The 12,422-nt window shown below is 53.2% G+C and overlaps 1 protein-coding gene across 2 annotated transcripts in view; it reads left to right on the forward strand.

The window, feature by feature from the left end:
* Positions 1-12,422, forward strand: part of TSPAN4 (tetraspanin 4) — a 2,753,320-nt gene that overhangs the window by 1,142,953 nt on the left and 1,597,945 nt on the right. For both annotated transcript variants that reach the window (XM_085644888.1, XM_085644889.1), the window contains one exon: positions 5,727-5,770. The gene's annotated coding sequence lies outside the window, so the exon portion shown is untranslated. The remainder of the gene's footprint in view (positions 1-5,726; positions 5,771-12,422) is intronic.

Here is a 12,422-nt window from a genome sequence, read left to right on the forward strand (position 1 = left end):
ACAGAGACCCACAGCACAGACCACACAGCAGGCCCGGACGAAAACAAACAGAGGCAACCGCCCAAGCGGAAACCGGAGGAAGCAGAGAAGCCAAAGGCACAAGCAGCACCAGACCCCAGACAACCAGGATCAAGGAGGGCAGAGCCCCACAGAGGCAAGACAAACACCACATGACCGCACCCCCACAGGGGAGGGGAGAGAAAGGGGACACACCCAAGACCAGACACACACCGGGAACAGCACCCAAGGGATCAGGGAAGACAGGAGTGGGACAGAACACCAGCACCAGGAAGGACCGGGAACGCCAGGCAAAACACACCCCAGAACCGGCACAGAAGACACAGAGCAGCCGGCAAGAACAAGAAGGCACAGCCGGAGGCCACGCCGAAGCAGTAGCAAGCCGGCAGAGCAGGAGCGACTGGAGGCTACCCCGGACATGCCAACCCAGAAGCCCAGAACACCAGGGCCGCACCCAGGCCCGAAAGGCAGGATGCAGCCCAGCGGCAAACAGGGCGGAAAGCCCTCAGCCACAAGAAGGGCCAACAAAGGAGGAGCACCTGGGCAACGGGGGGAACCCCGAAGCCCAACCGCAGCCAGGGAAAACCCAGCAAAACCAGGCAACCAAAGGCGAATCAAACCCGGGAAGAGAACAGCCTGCAGGAGCAGGTCCAGAAGGGCACACAAGGACACGGCCGACACCACCGGGGCACCACCCCCGAACACCTAGAGCCCACAGGAACGGAGACAGGGCCGAAGAAGGCGACCAACAGGTGCCGAAAAAACCCACAGGAGTAGGGAAGCCAAAGCGGCCCCCCATCCAGGCACCAGGCAGGCCCAGACCCCGCCAAACGACTGAGACCAGGAGCCCACAGGGAGCAATCTCACCAGGAACTCAGGCAGACCCCAACAAGGAGAACCGCAGCGGCACGAACCCTGAACACCAAGGGACCACTGGAAAGGGAAACCAAAGCAGCGAACTGCCACACGGAATGTGGAACAGACGCAGGCACCAACACAGAACCCACGAGCAAGAGGCAGAGACCCAACCACCAGGCCACAGCAACCCACAGCAAAGAGCCACAGAAGCAAAGGGGCCGAAGGGTCAAGTCCCAAGCAGGGAAACAGAAGGAGCACAGCCAGCACAGGAACGAAGCAGGCAGCGCCCAGCGGGACAAACCAACACCCACGACCCAACATAAGAAATGTGCAATGGCAACATATTGAACTGAGCACACTGACCGATCGAAAGACCAGGGAATGAACACCCAACCCACAGAGCATGAGCCCAAGTCAATAGGCCAGAAAGACCCCACAAGGGGCGCGTGCAAAACGAGCCCCAGAGGCACAAGCAGCATGTGGAAATGGACGAAGAGCAACACAGAGGTAGCCCGACACTCAGGGAGAAAACAACCCCCCTGGAAGCCGCCCAGAAGCACAGGACCCGAGGCACGAACCCACGGCCCCCAGCACATAGGCCGGCTGGCGAGCTGAGAGCCACAACCACACCCCAGCAGTCAAAGAAGTGCTGAAGGACTGCGGAACCATGGGGCCGAGTGGGCAAAGGCGTCGCCACCAAGCCCCAACCAATGCCGTGACAACACACACGAGACACCGGCACCCGAGGCACCGAACCAGCGCCGAAGGCAGGGAGGACCCAACAAGGCAAGCCAGGCCAAAAAAGCGCCTCAGAGCGCCCCAGGAAGGAGCGCACAAGCTCAGCACTCGTCGGAACACAGGAGCGGAAACCTGCCGCATGGAGCCAGTAGAACCACCGTGAGCTGCCACAGACGCCCCCGAAGCACATGGAGGGGAACGACAGACAGCATCCATCACCTTCGTGTCCCAAGAAGGAGAGAGACCAACAGCAAACACAGCGAAAAACAGCAAGCTGCTGTGTTCGCCCGGTCTCGCGGAGAAATCGCCAGCAACCGAACATGGACCCCGCTCCACGCATTCCCCCAAGGCTGTGGAGGCAAGGAACAGCTGCATCAGGCACACCCGCTGGGAGAAAGGGAAAAAAACGCTACGCTGCACTTACCCGGAGTGGGGGTCGGACACCACCGGCAGCAAGGCCCCCACTCCAACAGCGGCAAGTCACGAACACTGCAAACGTGGCACGTCTTCCAATCGGCCTGGCCTCAGGAAGACGCACACGCGACCCGGAAGCACCCCGGAGGCCACGCACCAGCCGCAAAGGGCCAGCCGGCCAGGCAGATCATTGGTGTCCACGAACAGTCCTGTCTCCCAGCTAGCCCGGCAGGCCAGGAGACAGACCAGGAAACCCCGCGCCCACACAGCCAGGCAGCCGGGCAGGGGAAAAGGAAGAAGAACACCACTCCAGCCCAACTGGAGCAGTACCAGCATACCACGTCCATTCTGTCGACAGACAGATAAAAAGAACAGGCGGGATGCTGGGTAAGTACTGCTTATGCACTCCCGGTGGGAGGGGCAGTATTAGGGTCCCAGCATTCCTCAGCTCTTTTTTTCTGTTGGGAGATGGTTATCTCCACTTTGTCAATAAATGGGACGAGGACATAAGGGACCTGGGGGTAATACTTCATTATTTTGTCATTTGTAGACTTTTTAACACTGTCTGGGCATTAGTTGCACCTCATGAGTATCAATTTAACACCCATATTTAGCAATAAGCAACTGAAAGGTGACCGGTCAACCTTTGTAAAGGCCTTCCACTGTCCTGTAACAGTGTCACTGCGTTTTTGTAACTTTTGAACCGTTTGAGCTAAAAATAATTTTTGGGGGGTTTAAAATTAACAGATTGGGGGGAGGAGCCAAGATGGCGACCGGGACGGCAGCGTAGGCTCCCGGCTCCGTGAACCTCCGCACCCCGCACAGATATCCTGCACGAGATCCTTAGCCTGCGCTATCTACCCGTGTTGGTGAACGCGAGCGGCGACCGGCCGTGTGACCCCGAAGTTTCTGGCAGCGGTACCGCCGGAGAAATGTCCGTCTGAAGTTTGCGGCCTGTGCAGCCCTGGAGCCTGGACCTCGAGTGGACGCCGTGGCCGGGCGGCAGTGCAACAACAGCGGCCTTTGGTGACTGGGTGGGGCCGGACTACCGGAGTGGTGCGAATGCCGGACTGCGCTTCGCCGAGGTCGCTCCTACCACTAAGCGTAGCTGACCGCGTGCGTGCCCGAGGTGGCAACTCCAAGACTCTCCGGTGATTGCTTCATCCTTCGCCGGTGAGCTGCCCGGACGCCGCCCGTACCTTGCCCCGATTCTTGCGGGCCGCTCCCGGATTTTCGCGGGCGCTGGTCCGTGGTGGGGACGACTGTGGCCCGTGACCACACACCGGACACATTGTTTGCCTGCCCTCGGAACCCTGTTACCAGTGCCATGGAACCCGAGGCGCTTGTGTCTGAGTCCCGGTCCCGATCTGGGATGGACCTATCCAGCGGCCATTTTGGTATGCCAGAGTCCACCATCCTGTACACTGGGTTGCAGCAGGATTGGGAGGGTGCGACTCTGAGGAGCGTAGCGGAGCGAGCGCCGGGAGCTGTCTTGGGGTACGGTGACATTCTCGAGGCTCTCGGTGCCCTTCACTCCACCTTGATTCACGGCGCCTGGGTGTTGGGGAGCAGGCTCGATGGAGTGACATTAGCGTCGGAACAGTTGCCGCCTGCCTGTCCCCAGGTACACTGGGACTTCTTACGCCGCGCACGGGGGGACAGTGTCGTGGCCGCCCCGGTGAATAGTGCACGCCTGGACTTTCCGGACAGTATGTTAACGTGCGATCAGCTGGCGGTGGATCTGGTCGGTTCTGGAGGTTTCGGGCCTGAGTGGGGGGTGGTGGCCTTGTCCCGTGCGCGGCCTCCGACGACCCAGGCAACATCCAGGCTGCGGTCACCCGCCCTGGCTGATTCCGCCTTCCTGGGCCTGGTGTGCAGTGTAAATCCTGGCTCGGCACTGGGAAAGATGATCCTCCATGGAGCTGACTGTGTCGATCTTCAGGGCCCTCTACCCTACCTGTGTGTGTCGCTTCCTGAGTTCTATTGGACACTTCTCTCCCTGGTAACATTGGACATGGCACTGGGACGAGGGGTATGCATGGGTGGGTTTGCAAAGAGTGGCCAAGGATGAGGCTGACCCTTCAGAGGTGGTCACCTACTAGGCGGGCGGGCTCGGGAGTTGTGTGCTCACACGGCATAACTGTTAGTGTACCAAGTACGTAATGCTCCTTACTCCTTTTTGACAGGGTCGATTTTGTGTTCTTTATTGTATGCCTTATGGGAAAACGTATGGTGCGGGAGGGAGAAGCCGGGGGCGTGTTTTGTAGGCCCTCCTCCAGTTTATTAATACTCTTTCTACCCCCCCCCCGTCTGGTGGGGGCTCTTTTCCTACTCCTTTTCTCTGTTTCTTCTATATTTCGGGTCTGGTTCCGGGGCGACAGGCACACTGCTGGGGGGAGGGGCCGTACTCATCTGCAGAGGTGCAGGGTGGGGGGTAGGGGGGGGGGATTCTTTAGTCTTTCACCTCCTTTTTCTATGGCCTCTTTTTCTTCTCTTATTCTTCCCTGTCTTTTTCTGGGATCAGCATGGTAGAACTCCTTTGTTGTTAATTACTGCTGTTTCCGGAGTGCCATAATTTCCGTGGAGTTTCCTGGGTCTTGGGGCAGGGGGTCGCAGGCGCAAATGGCCGTGTCCTTTCTCCACATCCTGAACTTCCTGTTTCAAGCGCCATTGCTAAGATAGACTGCTATATATTGTTGACGTTCATCGCTCTGCCTGCCATTTTTCGCTGCTGGGAAACTGTTTGGCACCTGATCCTTCCATCCTTTTCTATTATAAAATGTAAACCTTTATTATCCTGGTCTCCTACTTGGGCTGTTCAGAGACTGAGAGTATGCTAGCGACGAGATTTTGCTCCCCGAGGTACGGACTGTGATAGCCCTGCGTTCTGTTATTCTGACTGTTTAGCGGCCGGCCCCGGGGGTTGTAGGCCCATATGTGTAATTGATTAAAATGTCAATAAAGGTTTTCAAAAAAAAAAAAAAACAAAAAAAAAAATTAACAGATTATTTGGCAGATGATGGATTATGTGGCAAATCTATAATTATGCTAAAATTGCCGCTTAATCGCATAATTTCAGTGTCCCTGTCTATATATTCAATTTTTTGGTGCTTGTATTGCACATATTGGAGTGGTATAGCAACCCATATTTCACAGATGTATGCAAAATAAGGGTTTCATCATCACAATGACCACCCCCAAACCTCTCTGCAGAGCTTTAGCTTTCTCGTGCGTATAGAATTATGTGACAGTGGAGGACCAAATTCTGAATGCGGGTTATTTGTGTTTAGAAGAGGTACGAAAAGGCAGAATTTGCAGCATTAAGCTGCACATTCCGTGTCAGTATTATCTGAACAATTTGAGCTACAAAAAGACTTTTGTTAAAATCTACAAATTATGCTGCAAATTATATGGAACGTGTGACAAATCCATAACTATGCAGGACAGAAAACACTGAAGTCACAGAAGTGCAGAAACAATCGATGCAAGAAAGACATCCCTGGACGCCTGACCCATGTGCAGCCTTCAGCATTTAGTGACGTCTTTGGTCGGCCCAGGGTTGGAATAGCCCGGTATTGTAGGCAGGTTAGCTGTCTGTGCTACTGTGCTAAGAAAATAACTTATGTTCTTTCTCACATTTTCAAGTTTGAAACTACTTGCAATAGTAACTGTTTTACATTTTGATTTTTTGTTGACAGGTTGTCGTCCAGGGACAGCATCAAAAGCACAGACATTTTTGCCGGTAAGACCCGCCACATCTTCCTTTGTTTGAACACCAGGTTGTACGAGCGGGTGTCACTTCTTCAGCTTTAGAAAAAAAGAACAAATATTCAACTGCAGACATCCACAGGCAAAATTGAAAAAGTGGGGGGCACGGCGGCATGACAGAATGAGTCCGTTTCACTTGATTGAGCATAGGCGCCAGGGGTACTAAAAGCAGAACAGACGTGTTTGTCTCAATCCTGCCAGCCCACTGCGGGCTTTATTCAAAGACTGTGCAGCAGGAAAATAGCAGAGCAAGTGTGGCTTTCAATTCTAGCCGCCAGGCAACGCTTTGTGCATTTAGATCACTCAGAGCGAGGAAGGCAAGTAAACCTGGAGCGCGCTCTGCTTGCAGTGCAGGGGTAGCTTTCCTTGCTGGTGCCATGAAGCCGAAGCCATTCTATCTTCTTGCCCTTAGCAACACAAACAAGGTGTTGAAGCATCCTTTAATCTTCTTAGACATTATGTCACGGAATGATGTCTCGTCAATTTTGTAGGCAGGGTGGGCTATCTACAAACCTACGTGATGATACATTCGAAATCCCAACTCATCAGGTCGATACATTGTGTGAGCTTGGGCATACTTCTTGATCATAAGCTGCTGTACACCTGCTATTAACTGAGAACGCGTGGAGAGTGCTGCATTTAGTTGTTCTTGCCTACTTACCACCAGGACTTTGTCTGGTCTTTGCAAAATATTACAACGTATACATATCAGTCTTACTGTTTGAAAATGTCAGTTCTCCAGGATAAGGCTAGGCCCCAGTGGCGGCCAGCATGGCTTGCGGGTGGGGGGGTGGCGGGCGCGAGGCTTCGTGGGGGAGAATTGAAAAAAATTATAATAATAAACATTGAGGCTGGGTCCCCCATCTCTGCTCCTGCACTCCTGTCTCCGACTGGAGGAACAGGAAGCAGGCATACAGGCTTCCTCCCCTAGGCCAATCACAACACTGCAATTCGCCATTGTGATTGGTCTGAGCGCCGTGACACGATGCTCAGCCAGGGGCTGGTGGGGTGGGCATGTTCTCCATGCAGGCTGTAATGCAACCTGTATGGAGAACAGGGAAAGTGCTCATGACTGGTTAGGGTGGCCGCAAGGGCTGGCCAAACAGTCATTGCACTCTTAGGAATGGGCAGACACCTCCTCCCCGGCTCCGAGAGCAGAGCAGCCCACCCACCTGCCCGCCCGCAAAGCAGCAGGCCTGAAGCATAAAATGATAATAACTTTAAGTTATTATCATTGTATGTTTCTACTTGGCACTGCTTAAAAGCAGTGAGGCGACGCTCCTCCGCCATAGCGGAGGAGCCGCCACTGGTAGGCCCAATATATATTCCTAATTGCATTTTTTACGATTCTCCACTGTCGACCAATGTGTCTTGACTCTTGAGGCAAATCAAGTCTGGGCTGCCTCGCGCCTCATGTCCAAACTGCCTCAAATCCAAGCTACTTGCATCTTAAATCCCAGCTGCCTCACATCTAAACCTTGCACTGCCTCACGTTTCAAGTCCACGCTGCCTCGCATCTCAGGTCTGCGCTGTCTCGCGACTCAAGTCTGAGCTGCCTCGCGCCTCAAGTCTGGGCTGCCTCGCGCCTCAGACTGCGCTGCCTCAAGTCTGCTCTGCCTCGCATCTCAAGTCCGAGCTGCTTCACGTCTCAAGTCCAAACTGCCTCGCAACACAAGTCCAGGCTGCCTCACGTCAGAAGCTTGCACTCCCTCGCGTTTCAAGTCCATGCTGCCTCATATATCTGCCACAAATCTCAAGACAGGCCTGGTCCTTGATTGAAACCTGCACCATTACCTCAGATAACCTGAGCATTGCAGAGATAATTTCCAAACTGCAAAAATGTATATGTTGTGAGACATAAACATATAATATACATGCAGAGTTCTGAACACAGACTGGCTTGTATGTGCAGCTTAGGGGTACAGTCACTCATCATTTGGAGATGCCCTACAATACACAATAGTTGGTGACAGCAGAGTCACAATAAGCCTCTCTGAACTGATAACCTCAGGCCTATGTTGCATATAGTATTAATTTTTACTGCTAAATTTAACTCTGTGGCAATTTTGGACACTAGGGGGTATTTTTTCACAAAAAACATCGCGCTTAATGCAGAATTACCGTTTTTGAAAAAAAAGATATTTTTACAGGCATTTTACATAGTGCAACCCACTGTGTACAAAAAAGGAGAAAAGGGAAAAAACAAATCAATTCAAATCATCCGTTAACGACTACATTCGCCAGTACTTGCTCCACTAGTACAGCTAAATCACAACAGTTATGTGGGCAGCTGCTCAACACCGGTCCATCGTGTGCATATTTATCTATAAACATGGTCATATCAAGCCAGTAACGACGTTCGAAACCTGAAGAAGAAAGAATTATAGAAAAGAAGAGGAAGAAAAAAGAGTAACCTGTGCAGAGGGGTGGTGTGGACGTGTCGAATCACTAATGTCCATCGGAAATGACAGTATAAACGACCCATAAGAGTGTCGGGGAGGGCCCCCACACCCCCACCCCCACAACTGGTATCCCCTCTGCACCCAGCCAACACTCCCACTGACCTCGTAAGCCCATGTGCTGCCTCCCCATGAATCAAACCCCTGACGCCACAGGGGATCTTACTGGAATGACCTGTGCCATGGCACCAGCTTGGGGTTCATGGTCAGACTCACCCCCAACTGCTATGGCCCGCCGGTTTCTCCCATTCAGCCACTGTCTCTCTCCACTGCTTAGCATTTGGGTGCTTTCTCATTCCCTTGGTCTCCTCCCATGCCAATACTCTACCCTCTGCCCCGCCCATGCAATAACATCCCTGTCCCAGGCTGCCACCTGTGGTTCTCTCGAAGATTTCCACTCCATCACTATCCTGCGCTTGGCGAGGCCCAACGCAAGGTCTATCGGTCAATTCCCGACTAGGCGCTTGGGTGGTCTAGGAAAGACCCCAACAGGCACGTCTGAATCGTTAGAGCCACCACCCTTCCCTGCCTGTCTTTGACCTTAGCCAACACTGCCTCCCAGAAAGGACGCATCCATTGGCAATCCTAGGTCATATGGTCAAAGTCCGCATCCGGGTGGGTACATCTGGAACACCCTCCCACCTGTTAAGGCGATGAGGTGTCATATAGGTCATATGTGTGTAATTGAATTGTATATTTTTCAAATGGGTGTTCCAGAAAGTCCTTTTTTGGGTAATGTAAAACCTTACGCCACTCAGAGTCAGTAAGGACCCTACCTCCAATCCTGTGCCAACGCTCCCACAATCCATTTTTGGGGCCGATGGAAGCCTCTACTAATGCAGCATAAAGCCATTTCACCAGGTGGCTCGCGGTGCCAAGAGTGAATAGGACATGGAGGACTGGGTGCGTATCAGGTTCTTCCCTCCCAGAGCCCCATAAATGCGCAAACGTGCATGTCAATGCCTCATACTGTCGAAACTTACCCGGGTGGAGGCCACTACCATCCACTAGTTCCATGAAAGGAATCAGTGCTGTATATAAATATCAGTCTCCTACATTGTCCAGTCCAGCCTCCGACCATCTGGCCAGTTGGGCACTCGTAAATATAGATTGGGGGTCCCCATGCGACAGACCCACCAGAGGCAGCATAGGAGAAAACTTTGCAGGGTGTTGCCCCCCCCCCCCCCCTTGTGACATCATCCCCATGTCTGGAGGGCAGTACGCTACAGCAAGGAGCAGCAAAGGGTGGGTGTAGCCCGTAGCAGTAGCTTCACCGTCACCAGTCCTGAACTGGATTCTGAATCCGTCAGGCATGTTCCCTCCCCGTTGACACCCTCCACCCAATGTGCCAATGACTGTAACTAGGCGTCCAGCATGTAAAATTCGAAATTCCGCACCCCCTAGTCCTCCCTCCGACATCGTCGGGCGACCGTCACCCCAGACCAGATCCCACAGAAGTGCATGCAGAGGGCAAAACCAGCTTCTCAGCATTAAAACCAGGAGATTCACGAAAAAGTACAACAGCCGGGGCAGCATTACCATTTTGGACAGTGTGATCCGGGCCATGATGGGCAGTTGTAACGTGCCCCAGAAATGAACACAGGAGCGAAAGGAACGTAGCGCCCTTCCCAGGTTTCCATCCTTTAGATCATCTAGGTCATGAAAAATATGTATGGCCAAGTATTTAAAGGTGCGCTGCGCCCAAAGAGTGTCGACCGGCAGTGCCTCAGGTCTGGGCATAGGCCCAGCTATGGGAAACAGATATATCTTGGATCTATTAACCTAGAGGCCTGAAAGCAGAGATAAGTCGTCCAGGATATGTAGAGCCTCAGCAGCACGTCCAACTGCCTCCGTAACGTATAACAACAAATCGTCTGCATATAGAAAGATGTGGTGCCATTGACCACCCAAGGTCAGTCCCAGCCTTCTCCCCCCGAGGCAGAACCGTTCTGCTAGCGGTTTCTACAGCAAGGGCAAATAGGAGTGGGGAAAGGAGACATCCCTGCCGGGACCCCGAGAAATCCTATACAGCCTAGATTTAGTTCAGCCTGTATTGACTCTCGCAGTGGGCAAGGCATAAAGAAGCCGTACCCACCGTACCCAATCATCCCCCAGACCCATGTGTAGCATCACCTCAAAGAGGTACTCCCAGCTCACCGTGTCGAACGCCTTCTCCAGGTCGACAGACAAAACCGCCGCCTGCCAGAGGGCTGATGCATCCGCATGGTATAGTACGGAGTAGAGCCTGCGGAAATTATAAGTGGTACTACGAGAGGGGATAAACCTGTTTTGGTCCGGGTGGATCAAGGATGTCATGTGCGGGAGCAGTCCGCTCAAGATCTTGAGGTCCAGGTTGAGCATGGAAGGAGTCCGATAGTCCCTCACTCCCACGTATGGTTCCTTAGTCTTAGAGAGCGGGATCACAAGCGCGGTCTGGGTGGAGTCGGACAAAACACCTCCTCCCTCGTATGCCTCCACAAACAATGCCACCAGACTTGTGGCCAGAGTGTCAGTTAACCACTGATAGAACTCGGCTGGGAGGCCATCAGGCCTGGGTGTCTTACCAGGTGCCAACGCCGCTATGGCAGCCCTGACTTCCTGTAGGGTGATCCGGTCCCCCAGGTCTTCCCGTGCATCCACCTCCAACGTACTGATTGGCAGAGGACCTAGAAATTGTCATGTATCCGACAAGGGGGCCGTGGTCGGGGCCTCAAACAACCGCTCACAATAGGTTTAGAAGGAGTCGTTAATGGCGTCTGGGTCGTGAACCACGTCCACCGAGTCCAACCCAAGCCACGTAACAGGTGCTCCCCACATCTCAGGCTTAATTAATCGCGCTAACATTCGACCCGCCCTCCCCTCCTCCATTTGCACTCTATCTAAGTAGTCCATATAGTTTTAGAACCTCAGCCTGCCCAACGGGTATATGCAAGGACACCCGGGCCGCATGATCTGCACCCTGTAGATTGCCTAGTATACAGATGGTCCCCTCCAGATCTAGGAGTTCCGGGCTAATCTCCCTGTGAGCCCCACACATCTGAACCATGCAGTGGTCCCGCACCACCACTTCGAACACCTCCCACTCCACCTGGGGAGAGGAGGCTGTGTTGGCATTGATAGGGAAGTATGCTTTGACCAGTGACAGCAAGGAGACCCGGAAGGGGCCATCGTCAAGCAACAACGGGTTCAATTTCCACTTATGGATCGGAGGATGCTACCCTGGTAATTGGTGTAACATGAGTAGTGGGCTATGATCCGACAGAGTGCGCCCCAGAATGTGAAACGGAAGCATTAAAGGCCGGGGAGCAGAGAAACATATCGAGTCTAGTGTGAACCTGGTGGACCGGGGAAAAGGAGTAGTCGCTGTCTCCCGCATGCTGCAGTCTCCAAACATCTTCAAGGCCCCAATGGGATATCCAGGTTCGGAATCCCAATGCTGTGCAATGTGGCTGAGTCCCTGGTAGAGGAGGGTGCGAACGATCAACAGCAACATCCGCCACACAGTTAAAGTCACCCCCCAGGATTAGAGAACCCGTCAAGCAGTGAGCCAGGGAGGTGGAGAAAGACTCCAGGAAGCTGAGTTGGTCCTGGTTAGGTGCATACACATTGCCTAGCGTCACCTCTTGTGATGCTAGTCTCCCCAAGAGCAGGACATACCATCTCTTAGTGTTAAGCCATGAGTGTCCAAGAGTGAAGGGGACCCCAGGCCTCACCCAGATCAACACCCCCCTGTCGAAAACCGAGAAGGTGGTCATGAATATCTGACCCCGCCACCTCTTCTTCAACTTCTTAGCCTTTTCCTTGTTAAGATGTGTCTCCTGGAGGAATGCAATGTGCACATCCCTGCGCTGCAGGTAGGAATAATGTTGTGGCGCTTGGCCATTGTTCCCATGACACAGATGTTCCATGTGAGGAACCTCACAGTGTTAGGTGTACCTGCCATTTCGACAGGATTCTATCCCACAGCAATATAAGGGGGACCCCTCCCCCACTCGACCCCTCGTGCATGCACAACTGCCCTCCTCTGCAAACAACCAAACAAAAAATATCAACAAATAAACCCCCATGTTGAACAACTCCGTGACCCCAGGGCAGCTGACAACGATCAGTCGCCCCAACAGCATGTGGAACATAACCCTTAGTGAGGCACTACCCCAGTAAGGCACT

Source organism: Triturus cristatus, chromosome 3_1 (genome assembly GCF_964204655.1).
Source record: "Triturus cristatus chromosome 3_1, aTriCri1.1, whole genome shotgun sequence".
NCBI lineage: Eukaryota > Metazoa > Chordata > Amphibia > Caudata > Salamandridae > Triturus > Triturus cristatus.